This window comes from Macaca thibetana, chromosome 17, assembly GCF_024542745.1.
Source record: "Macaca thibetana thibetana isolate TM-01 chromosome 17, ASM2454274v1, whole genome shotgun sequence".
In the NCBI taxonomy this organism is placed as follows: Eukaryota; Metazoa; Chordata; class Mammalia; order Primates; family Cercopithecidae; genus Macaca; species Macaca thibetana.
Genome location: NC_065594.1, coordinates 61,204,574 through 61,217,175, shown reverse-complemented (window position 1 = coordinate 61,217,175; position 12,602 = coordinate 61,204,574). Strand labels below are relative to the sequence as shown.

The following is a 12,602-nucleotide window of genomic DNA, read 5'->3' as shown; positions in this document are numbered from 1 at the left end:
AATCTCCCTAAAGTGAGAAAACAACAATATTAACTCTTCTAATTCATGAACACTCCACGTCTTTCCTTTTATCTGTGTCTCTTTTAATTTCTTCCATTAGTGTTTTACAGTTTTCAGTGTAACAGTCCTTCACCTTTTGGATAAGTTTATTCCTAAGTATTTTTGTTGTTGTTAATATTGCAAATGGGACTGTTTTTTGAATTTCTTTTCTGAAAGGTTTGTTGTCAGTGTACATAAATTTCACTAAATTGATGTGTTGATTTTGATCATGTAAGTTTACAGAATTTGATTTTTATTTCTAACAGTTTTTTTTGTTGTTGTTGTTGAGTTCCTAGGGTTCTCTACATAGATGATCCTGTCATCTCCAAAAAGAGAGAATTTTACTCTCCTTTCCAATTTGAACGTCTTTTTTTTTTTTTTTCTTCCTTATCTAACTCCCCTGGTTAGGACTTTCAGTACTATGGTGACTAGAAATGGCAAGAGAGAGGCATCTTTGCCTTGTATCAGATCTTAGAGAATAAGTTTTCAGCCTTTCCTCTTTGATTATGACTTTAGCTGTAGGTTTTTCATACATAACCTCAATTATGCTGAGATAAATGCTTTCTATATGTATTTTGTGAAAATTGTGTTAATGTTTCCTTTTTTTAAAGAGGCATAGGTCTGAGAGGAATTTGTATGTGTGTAAAAACACTTTTATTAAGATTTTTTCAGAAACTAAAATGAAATTAATTTAATATGCATACACTTCAGTAAAATACATATCAATATATAAATTACATATTATTCATAATACATATTATTATATTAGTATTAAGGAATATCTATCTATCCATCTATTCCCCATTCTTCTATCCATCTATAAATGTGAGGAAAGATTATCTTGCACTTAACTGTAAGAAGTTAAATGAGGCCGGGCCCGGTGGCTCACGCCTGTAATCCCAGCACTTTGGGAGGCTGAGGCGGGCGGATCACGAGGTCAGGAATTCAAGACCAGCCTGGCCGAGATGGTGAAACCCCATCTCTACTAAAAATACAAAAATTAGCTGGGTTTGGTGGCGAGCACCTGTAATCCCAGCTACTCAGGAGGCTGAGGCAGGAGAATCTCTTTGAACCCAGGAGGTGGAGGTTGCACTGAGCCGAGATCAGGCCATGGCACTCCAGCCTGGGTGAGAAAGCAAAACTCTTGTCTCAAAAAAAAAAAATAAACAAATAAAATAGGGAGGTTGAGACAGGCGAATCGTTTGAACCCTAGAGGCAGAGATTGCGTGAGCCGAGATTGCGCCACTGTACTCCAACCTGGGTAACAGGGCGAGACTCCGTAACAAAAAAAAAAAAAAAAAGTTAAATGAAATTAGACTCTCTAGAGTCAAAACCCACAAATAACTTCTCATATCATCCAGAGTGAAATCCAAAATGTGCCACACATGATTTGCCTTCCTCCTACTTCGCTGTCTTCACCTTCTTTTATTTTTAGTGCTTTTACCGCTTTTGCTCTTCCAACCTGACAATTTGCTGATTCTCGAATTCAGTTGCAGAGTTCTTGCCAATGGGCCTTTACAGTTGTTATTTTTGTCGGGAATGCTTTTCTCCAGTATATCTGCAAGGCTCATTTTCTCACCTTCTTTAGGCTCTAAAATCCCATTCTCACTCAAGCCTTTTTTTATAATCCTATTTCAGATTGCGGTCTCCACCTCAGCATTCCCTATTCTCCTTTGTCTAAGCAGTGATCACCACCAAGGATGCTGTATATTTTATGTCTAATGTGTTATAATGTTCACCTGTTGTCTGTCTTCTTCCAGTAGAATGCTCATTTTAGAAAGGCCACAATTTTGTCTGTTTTTTCCACTACTGTGTCTCCTGACATAAATTAGTTATTCAAAGAATACTTCTTGAATTGATGAATAAGTGAATAAAAACACAAGGTTGAGTGATAGGCAGGATTTAATTGTTAATTGTCTTAATAGGTCTGTCATACAGCATAACTAAGAAAAGCATATGAGTCATGAGCTTTATTTTTAGTAATTGTTAATTATTTGGTCAATATTAGTCATATAAAATTGGATTAAATTAATTGGATTACAGTTTTTAGATAGTATGCCAATTGATTTATGGAATTAATTACACATGAATGATGATAATTTAAGATTTTATTGATCAGATTTCAATTTTTGTTTCTATTATATTTCCATTTGCTTTTTAAATGTTAGCAGATAAAAAATATGGGAGAACTGGGTTGGTGGACAGGTAGTTAGCTATCACTAGAATGCCATGAGCAATTGAAGTACAATAAATATCTGATCTTTTTCCCTTGGTTCAGGGGGTGTGTGTGTGTGTGTGTGTGTGAACTTGAATGGGCGAATAGGTTACGTTTCCTTTAAAAACACATTTGATCATTAAAACCTAGAAAAGCTTAATCATAACTAAAGAGAAAAGCTTCACCCTAGGTTATATAAATAGTACAAATACATGAAATTTCCAAAGGACTTAATGAGAACAAGTTCTTTGGATTCAAATTAATTTAATTAAATAATTATCAAAAGCAGGTATGCAATGGTATTATAATATAATTTCTAAAAGTTTAATTTTAAATCACTTTTCTGAAATTTAACTTTTTAATGTTTAAAATATCAGTAAGGAAGACGACTGCTTCCTATCATAGATTTTAGTTCAATGGCTGATAAAGGTCCTCCAGAGTTTGTGGCTAAATGAAAGGAGCCAGCCTATGAGCTAGATATGCCATGATATAGAAAATTTTATTTATTTCAAATTTATAGTATTTTTAATTTATTTCATCTTTTTAAAAATTGATTTACCCAAATGTTGTCATTTTTAAAGAAAATAAAAGTCCCTTTATAGTATCTATTATTCAGAATTTCAGAGCCATTCTAGCTATTATTTTAGTTTACAGACTTCTTTTCTAATGGCCTAGAAATTTTCTGTACTAGGACTTATTTAAGGGCATTTGATGTCCCCAGTGACCCGATAGAAACTTGACTAGAACTTGACTTAGGTTACTTCTAGCATGCAGGAACTCCAACCCTTGAGTTTTCGTCTCCCTAAATAGCTTTGGCTCATTTCTGGTATCACTCATGAGAGACCTGAGAGCTCATCCTTCCATAACAATCTACCTTGAGTTCATCACCTGACAGTTGCCTTACTGTTATGCTTGATTTCCAAACTCAATTTACTTCTGGACTTCTGGTTTGTTGACCTTCTGCACTTATTCGCAATAAACAACTTCTTGTCAGTACACTTCTACAACTCGAGCCTGTATCGTTGCTGCTCCTAGCTACCAACCTAACCTGAAAAGTCAGAACAAAAAACACAGAAAACCAGAATGAACTGTCACTTGAGGGATGACAGTCCGGCTGTCCATCAAATGACACTCTAGGATAAAGCTGGTGTATATGTCTGAGATCACAAGGAGGGAATTTGTGAAATGGACATCCTTTTTATTTCCAGGTGCACAGCGATATCAGGTATCTCAGATAACAGAGTGTGCAACTTCTGACATCTCTTACCTATTGAATTCCTTTTTTTTTTCACATTTTTATCAAGCTTTCTTTAAACATGGTTGACAATACAGTTGTAATTTAGTTGTTAAACGTATTATTTTTTAAAAGTGAGGTGTGTACTCTAATCATCATATTCTGATGTTCCTTGACTTGATAAATATTTGCTATATGAATCACTTTTGTGATTAATTGACTAAATTAATCTGGGTTTACATTACCTGAAATTTGTTACTTTAAAAAATCATATCTGTTCAAAGTTGCCAGATGAATCATCTTCATAGAAACAACTGATCAACTCATTTTAAAAGCCACATTTTCAAATATTCATAAGCCACAACAAATCTCATTGTTCATGCCAAGTGTCAAGTATTTTATTTAGTCTGACCCACTCACTGAAATCATGTATCAAAATGGATTGTAAGTATTTTCAAGATTCATCCTTGAAAATGTCATATTTTAAAATGATTAAGTTTCCTGAAGCTTTATGGAAAAATTTGAGTCTAATTCAGAGAATTTTAGGATATCCATATAAGCACATAGAATACGTTTGATAAACCACTATATTCACAAGGAAAGATATACCTCCCATAAGGCTTTAATAAAAGAGATAAAGTGTAGCATTTTGGTGTAGTTTTATTTAAAATATGGCATATGAATCATGTATATTATAAATATAGCTTGCAGAAAAAGCTATGGTATACTTACACTAGTAATCAATGTGGTTGAATTGATTTTAATAGTCTCTGCACATTCAGTTAGACATGAAACATGCAAGTTTAAATTAATAAGTTCAGAAAAAAATTTGTCTCATATATGCTTCTTTTCTTTAGATATTACTATATTTCAGAAAGATGAGTACTTTATTTCACTCAGTAGAGAAGTTAATTAAGTAAATTTAATGAATAATAAATGAACTGCTTTCATTTAGAAGTCTGATTTTATATGTTTAGAAACTTAAAGAAATATTTTAATATTATATTTTATTTGTTCTTTCTGTGCCCAGATGAATACCTTTGCTGTGCATGTACCATAAAAAGCATGATAAGGCAGAATTCTCTGTCCACAAGGCAGACATTATTTAACTAGAATAGCAGCATAAACAATGGGGATGGAGGAGAAGCTGGATTAGTGGCTGAGAAATCTGGTAGTACTATTGGTAATGTCCTGGATTAAAATTGTGAAGATATGTCTCATTCTGAGGAAATGGTCACTTTTAAAACTTGGTAATTGTTTTAAATCTACATGGAAAATCCAGTTGTAAGATAGAATATTCTAACCACCAGATAGAAAGTTATGTAGATAGGGCATCCTTGCCCATTATCACAGAAAATCATATATAGAATGTGTAGCAATTGCTCATCATCAAACAAATTATGAAAATACTAATTTTTAAAATTGATCTTTCAAAAAGAAACAGTCATTTTAGATGTCTTTCGTTAACAGGGTTTAAACATTTGTAATAATTTTGTGGTATCTTTTCTTAGTAATACATTAATGTTGCATTTGTTTTCAGAAAGTACAAAGAATTTATTTTTTATTAAAAATTTTAAACAGACAATTTTATTATCATGAAACTGCAAACAAAAAGGCAACATTTTACTAAGATGACTGAATAATATATCACATTAGATATGAAAAAGTTGTTATGATATAAGTAAATTAAATAGGACACAATACAGCTGTAATTTATACTCACTTTAATTTAGAATTCTCATGGTTCCCAGGAAGCAAACTGAGTGATCCATAATTGCATCTTAAATTAAACTTTTTGCAGTGATTAACCTCTCTAGCACTGCTTCTTTCATGAATATACAATTTTTATATTATCAAAAGTGTTTTCTTTCAGAAATGTTAAAGACTTGTTATTATTTCTCTGTTTTATAGAAGTGTTTAAAAACAATTTGTGAATGCACTTAGAAAAAGGCTAATAGATATTTTCTTCAAGTTGTATCCAAATGAGCAGAGCTTACTACAGAAGTAGATGCTTTAGCTACAGAGTAGGGAACCTGTGGTTTAAATCTAAAGGATTATAATGTGGCACATTTATTTGAAGAAATCTTCTTTGATCCTCTAACACAGAAAGACAATGTGAGAATTAAAGAGCAAAGAACAAAAGCTGAACTGTGAATTTGATGACTCCGCATGTTTGCATCCAAAAAGCTATGAAAAGCATTGATTGGAAATTAACTTTAGACCACATTTGCTTCTTAGAAAAATAAAAGTTTTAATGTTAAGTTGTAGACCATTGACATGTGAATAAATTATAAAGAGATAAAAGGATGATGATTTGCTTCATTGCTGTAATTATAAATAATCAAGGTTTTGCTTTAAGAAAATGATATCAAGTTCTGCAATGTTAGCGTTTCTATGAATCTTTTTTTTTTCTTTCTTACTTTCAATGAGTCTCATCATATTAAGTAGAACTTTTGCTATAGATGAAAAATGAAGCCAGTGTTGACACAGTTGGGAGTAAAAATTATCTCCTTAAATATCCTCTTTCCAGCAGTCAAGATATCCAGTTTTCTCACAATTCTGTAGATGGCTGAAAATTAAATTTTTATGAATACCAATTGCAAACTGCATAAGAACAAATGAAATTAATGCAATGGTTTAAAATTATAGATATACGATAAGACATTTTTGAAGTGTGTTCGCATGGTTCAAAATTAAATTTAAAAAGAGGAAAAATAGGCAAAAGCAGTGGTATTTAAGGGGGAAAGAGATATAAAAATCAATGAGGAACAGCCAAACATGAGGTGTGGGAGGAGCTACATAAGTCGGATCTAACTTTCCAAATAAGTAATGTCTTCCTTTTCATAGTATTGAATGCAAATAAAGCATTGAATCAGGAGATATCAGTACTGTCCACTTACATCTAGAAATTCATATCTGTGGAGCTCTATTTTTCAAAAATCATTGAACTGTTGCAGATCAGAAAATGTTGGTTTGTGTCTTTAAACAATTGGATATACAGTTACCTAAATTATGAATGCAAATGAAAAGTTCTTAGGGAAATTAAAAGTGCTACTCCAGTGAACACAAGAATTATAAGAAAATAAGATGGCCTTATTGCTGATGTAGAGAAAGGTTTGAGTTGTCTGGATAGATCAAACCAGCCACAGTATTTCCTTAAGCCAAAGCCTCATCCAGAGAAACATCTTATGTCTCTGCAATTCTATGAAGGCTGAAAGAGGTGAGCTGCAGAAGAAAAGTTTGAAGCTAGCAGAGGTTAGTTCATGAAGTTTAAGGAAGGAGCCATCTTCATAACATAAAAGTGCAAGGTGAAGCAACAGTGCTGATATAGAAGGTACAGCAAATTACTTAGATCCAGCTAACATAATTGATGAAAGCGGCTACACTAAACGACAAATTTTCAAGGTAGACAAATAGCCTTGTATTGAAAGAAGATGCCATATAGGACTTTCTCGAGTGTATATACAAAAGGTAGCATGCTGTAGATACTATTTTACACATTTCTTTTTTCTATTTAACCGTATATCCTGAGAATCCCTCCATATCAATTCATAGACATCATTGTGATCATTTTTCATCTTTGTTATTAATGTATAGTGGTATGTATCCCAATCAAAAAAATTGGCTATATAATTCTGTAATTTTGTAAGGTTACGACTGGTTTGTATTAGTTGATCTTCTTTTTTTTAATTTTCATTTTTAGCTTTTTGGGCAGGGGCCATACTAATCTTCTCTGCATCCTTCCAATTTTAGTATATGTGCTACAGAGACAAGCACATTGATCTTATTGAAACAAATCTTCTATTAATGCTGTGGAAACAAAAAGTATAGATCAGTACATTTTGATTGTTATCAGAAACTCAATGTTATGTTTATATTTGAGAGCTGGACCTATCAATTTATGAGATGTGTGCTAAACTGGACTCAATATTAATGCCTTTCTAAGGCTTTCTCTTAAAACTTTTAACACTTTTTGTTGTATCTGCTAGAGTTCTATTCAATCTATAGTGTGTTTTCTTCATAATCACTATGGTTCACACTCTAAAAAAATACAAGATCTTCTTTGACTAAGTTAATATTTTTGTTTTAACTTTAACATTATCTAGCATTTATTATCTAAGTATACTTTTGCTTTGCAATTATTGGACACATTTTTTTCTCCATATTATTGCCTTAAACTTTCAAAGCAGGTATGTTCTACATTTATTTTCTGTAAATAGCGTACATGTAGATATTAATTTTTGACCCAGGGTAATGGTTTTCTCAGTGTAGTAGTATCAAAATAATCTACTTGGTCTTAGTTCTGTTGTTTTATGCTTTTCATTTGCTGTTGTTCCTTTTTGTTGCTGATTGTTTTTCTCTAAGTTTCTCATAAGCATATGTTTTTATATTACTGTATTTGTTGCAAATGTACAGTTTCATACTATTTTAAAAATGTATTAACTTAAAATCTAAGTTCAAAAATGTCCATATTTCTTAAATAACCCAGTTAAGGAAATAAAGTATATACTGACACATACCAAGGTAGATTAACAAAATTCAATTTTATTATTTCTGTGTACTGATTTTCTAAGAATTGTCTACATTATGTCAACATATCACAATTAAGGAACCTTATACTAGTATTGCTATTACTATTACTATTTTATAGCTTTTGTTTTAGTTATATTTATATTTGACTTATTTCATAACTATTTTTATAATTGTCTACATGTGATTTTACATGAACTGATTTCATAATTCATTGAAAAAATGTATTCTATGACTATCACTTTCTAAAGTTCTTATTGTGATCCAGCTCTTATATTGTAATGTAAATGTAAAACTTTTACATTACATTAAATGTAAATGTCTTTACAATGTAAAACTGCCATTTACATTGGGGCATATGCCTGCAGCCACTCCTGTAGACACACACTTAATATTTTGTTTGTTTGGCTTCTTCCCATATTGGTTAGTTTTCTTGCATAGAAGTGCTTGGTTACCAATCCAATCCCAAGAAACATAGTGATTTACCATTTTATCTTCCAAAGTTTAATATTATCAATAAAAATTCGGAGGCCTCCATGGTTTTTCATTCTATGTAGAAGGAGTTTTTATTTTTCTGCCTTTTTTTCTTTACTTCTTGAAATTCAAAAAAGTTAACCACACTATACCTCTTCCTTATATTGCCTGATCCGTACCAAACCTTTGAAAGTCACAGACTGTTTCAAGATAGTTTTGTCATATTTTAAATGTGATTATTGCCTCTGTTACTACTTCTGATTCACATGATGTAGGCCATTTCTCATAATGTCTACTTGAGGATGTATAACTTTATATATTATTTTTAATCTGTTTTGTTCTTTATCATTATACTATTATCAGAGCAAATTGAAATGTGTTGTCCCACATTTATCATCTGATACTTTACATAATTGATTCTGAACCTTAATATTTCTATAAAATTCTGATATTTGTATTTCTTTAAAATTTTCATGGATCTCAATAAACTCTTTTTATACTACCCACGTACTTTTAGAATGCAAATTTACGTAAAATTTTAAAGTATGCATAGATGCTTGCTAAAGTTTATACACCACATTCCTGTGATCTTTGTTTCAAAAGTGCATTGTACTTCATACCTCGAGTTCTATATTCTTCTTTGTTTATGTTGCTAAATTTTCATATCTCTTTTCTTTCTCCTTTCATGTATGTGTTTGTTTAAAGACCAGTGACAGGTTTAGTATTGGTATTTGCCATAACCTAGGTAGATCCTTCTTCCTTAGCCCTTCTTTCCCAATATGAAATAGGCTGTTAGGATCCTCTGCTCACACATTACACAGAAGAGTTGATTGAAGAAAATACATGTTATTACTTCAGAGGTTTGAGAATCTAACTGATAATAGGAGTTTCTAAGATCTAATGGAAACCCCAGCATGAAAAATACTTTCAATGGTTATTTGTCTATGCCTGAATAATCCTTGACTCACTCTCTATTTTTCTGAATTGGGATTTCTGTTTCTTTTGTTACATATCTGATGTGTCAGTGATTGGGTTCAAGGTCTTTTAGATATCTTCAACACAGTTAATAAAAATATTGAAAGAGTCACTTTTTTATTGAGTCTGAAATTGGTACATGTAGTGTAAAAATTGTAGCCTGAACGGTCCCTTCTGAACTCAGATAACAGATTGGGACTGAAGTCTTGCCAGATAATCAGAAGGCACTGTGCTCTTCTAAAGTACCTAACAGTGCTAAGGACACAACAATCAGTCAATAATTTGGGGTAAATTGAACAATTTATTGTGCTACAAGCACAGTAAATTTGCAACTAAAGCAGTAGGCAATCTCTTAATTTGCCTTCTGTTTAGTTTCAGCTTCTATAGACATAACAGTTCTTCCAACTCTTTACCTAGTTTCTAAGAATATTTGTTTATCGACAGTTTAAGCTCTGTTCACTTACTCCATTTTCATTAAAAATGTAGAAAATTTTATTACATTCTTATTATAGAATATATGTCTGATAGGATCATCTTGATTTGGCAGTTTAAAGAAAAATGAGTTGGTAAGTTTTCTATTGTTTTCATATAAAGGGATATTGGCTGGTATTAAGTAGATGAAATGTTTTTATTGAAACAAATATTCATGTTTGTTACTGCATGTAAGTTTGCAAACCTTACTGTAAAACTTAATGTTTATTTTAAAACACATGTATACACCCTTATAGCGACCACACTGGTCAAGATATGGAATGATATGGAACATCTACGAAACTTCTTTCATGCCAACTCCATTCCAGAGTTAACCATAATTCAGTTTTCTAACATAATAAGTAAAATTTGCGGCCAGGCGCGGTGGCTCAAGCCTGTAATCCCAGTACTTTGGGAGGCCGAGACGGGCGGGTCACGAGGTCAGGAGATCGAGACCATCCTGGCTAACCCGGTGAAACCCCGTCTCTACAAAAAAATACAAAAAACTAGACGGGCGAGGTGGCGGGCGCCTGTAGTCCCAGCTACTCGGGAAGCTGAGGCAGGAAAATGGCGTAAACCCGGGAGGCAGAGCTTGCAGTGAGCTGAGATCTGGCCACTGCACTCCAACCTGGGCAACAGAGCGAGACTCCATCTCAAAAAAAAAAAAAAAAAAAGTCTGCTTTTGAATTTTACATAACATAAATCATAAAGTTTCTTGTGTGTCTAGCTCATTTTGCCAATTTATCAATAAAAGTTTTTTTAATTGTTAAGTGATTCAAATAATGGTTTCCATTATCAAGCTAATTTTCATTATATGAATATAATAGGATTTATTTATACATTCAGCTATGATGGACTATTTTTTTCTAGTTTAGATATATAATGAATTAAGCATCAACACTCTGGTCAATGTCCTTTGTTGAACACATGTAAGCATTTCTATTTAAGACTAAAAGGTCTGGGTCATAGAAAATGCATAGTTCAAATTTAGGAGATACTGCAAAACATTTTTCTAATTTTTTTTTTCTAACTTCCCCTTTCATCAACAGGACTTGAAGAGTTCAAGTTGCTCCATATGTTTTTGATGCTTGATTATTATAGTACTTTAAAAAGAAAAAGAAAGTAATAGTAGATATGCTGCTGGCATATGTCTCATTGTGTTTAGATTTGCACTTTGATGACTGATAACTTTGAACATCTTTTGGTAAGCTTAGGACCCGTTGGGAAGACACTTAGATGAACACCTGTTCAAACCCTTTGCCCATTTTTTATTGAGCTCTTTGTCTTCTTTTACTTATTATTTTGAAAAAGTTTTTAAATACTTTCTGAGAAAAATTAAATATCAAATATTACGTTGTCTATATTTTTTTAATCTTCTGACTTGACTCTTCGCAGTCTTAATATGCCCTTTGATGACTAGACCTACTCACTTTAAAATGGTCCAATTTACTGGTAATTGTTTTTTTGTATAGTGCTTTTTTTTTCTGTTCAAGTAAAAAGGGTGCCACTGGCAAGTTCCTTATAATATTACCCTATGTTATCTTCTAAAAGCTTTATTGATCTAATTTTATATTTAGATGTAAATCCAAGGTCAGGCGCAGTGGCTCACATCTGTAATCCCAGCACTTTGGGAAGCAGAGGTGGGCAGATAACCTGATATCGGGAGTTCAAGACCAACCTGACCAACATGGAGAAACCCCGTTTCTACTAAAAAACAATTTTAGCCGGGCTTGGTAGCGCATGACTGTAATCCCAGCTACTCAGGAGACTGCGGCAGGATCGCTTGAACCCGGGAGGAAGAGGTTGCAGTGAGCCGAGATCGCACCATTGCACTACAGTCTGGCCAACAAGAGTGAAACTCTGTCTCAAAAAAAAAAAAAAAAAAAAAAAAAAAAAAGATGTAAGTCCATCTGGAAACACTTTTCTGTGTACCATGTTAATTAGGGAAATATATATTTTTTGGTCTCTTGTTTGTTTACCTTAAGTATACCAAATTGATCCAATATCCTCATATATATTTGTAACATTAAATCTATTGGAAATAAAAAGAAAGCTAAGGATGTCTTAGTAGAATAAGATTTTTAAATATGAAAAATAATTAGCTGGGCATGGTGGCCCAAGCCTGTAATCCCAGCACTTTGGGAGGTCAATGCAGACGGATCACCTGAGGTCAGGAGTTCAAGACCAGCCTGGCCAACACGGTGAAATCATGTCTCTACTAAAAATACAAAAATTAGCCGAGTGTGGCTGTGCCGTACCTATAATCCCAGCTACTCGGGAGGCTGAGGCAGGAGAATCGCTTGAGTATGGGAGGTGGAGGATGCAGTGAGCCTAGATCAATCGCACCACTGCGCTCCAGCCTGGGCAACAGATTGAGACTTTGAGAAAGAAAGAGAGAAAGAGAGAGAGAAAGAGAGAAAGAGAGAGAGAGAGAGAGAGAAGGAGAGAAGGAGAGAAGGAGAAGGAAGGAAGGAAGGAAGGAAGGAAGGAAGGAAGGAAGGAAGGAAGGAAGGAAGGAAGGAAGGAAGGAAGGAAGGGAGGGAAAGAAAATTTAAATAGTAGAAATATTCAGCAGCAAGTCTGATAGCTAATTTAACTTTTCAAATACCATAAGTTGAAATGGCATTTCAAGATTTCTTCAAGAACTGAAAAATCTGTGATTTT

The 12,602-nt window shown here is 33.0% G+C and overlaps 1 non-coding gene across 1 annotated transcript; it reads right to left on the bottom strand.

The window, feature by feature from the left end:
• Nucleotides 1-7,156: 7,156 nt before the first annotated feature.
• LOC126940947 (U6 spliceosomal RNA) lies at nt 7,157-7,265 on the bottom strand. The gene has a single exon (XR_007721005.1). It is a non-coding gene; the product is annotated as a U6 spliceosomal RNA (small nuclear RNA).
• Between the last annotated feature and the right edge of the window lie 5,337 nt (nt 7,266-12,602).